The sequence below is a fragment of the Plasmopara halstedii genome (genome assembly GCF_900000015.1).
Source record: "Plasmopara halstedii genome assembly, contig: Scaffold_289, whole genome shotgun sequence".
Taxonomy (NCBI): Eukaryota; Oomycota; class Peronosporomycetes; order Peronosporales; family Peronosporaceae; genus Plasmopara; species Plasmopara halstedii.
In genome coordinates, this window is record NW_020187210.1 from 36,715 (window position 1) to 36,985 (window position 271).

Sequence of the window (271 nt, forward strand, 5' to 3'; positions counted from 1 at the left end):
GCGGCGGTGCCAGACACCATCGACGGAGTCGGTACAGCAACGCTGTTCGTAGATCGAAGTTTCCGTCAACACGGACTCCCAGAGTCGATTGTCTCTGATCGAGACCTCCGTTTCACGGGAAATTTTTGGTCGACTATCTTCAAGGTGCTAGGCACCAAGTTGGATATGTCGACAGCATATCATCCGCAGACCGATGGTCAAACCGAAAGGGTGGATCGCGTCATCGAAGACGTTCTTCGCAGCGTCTGTGCTGAGACGCCGAGGCGCTGGA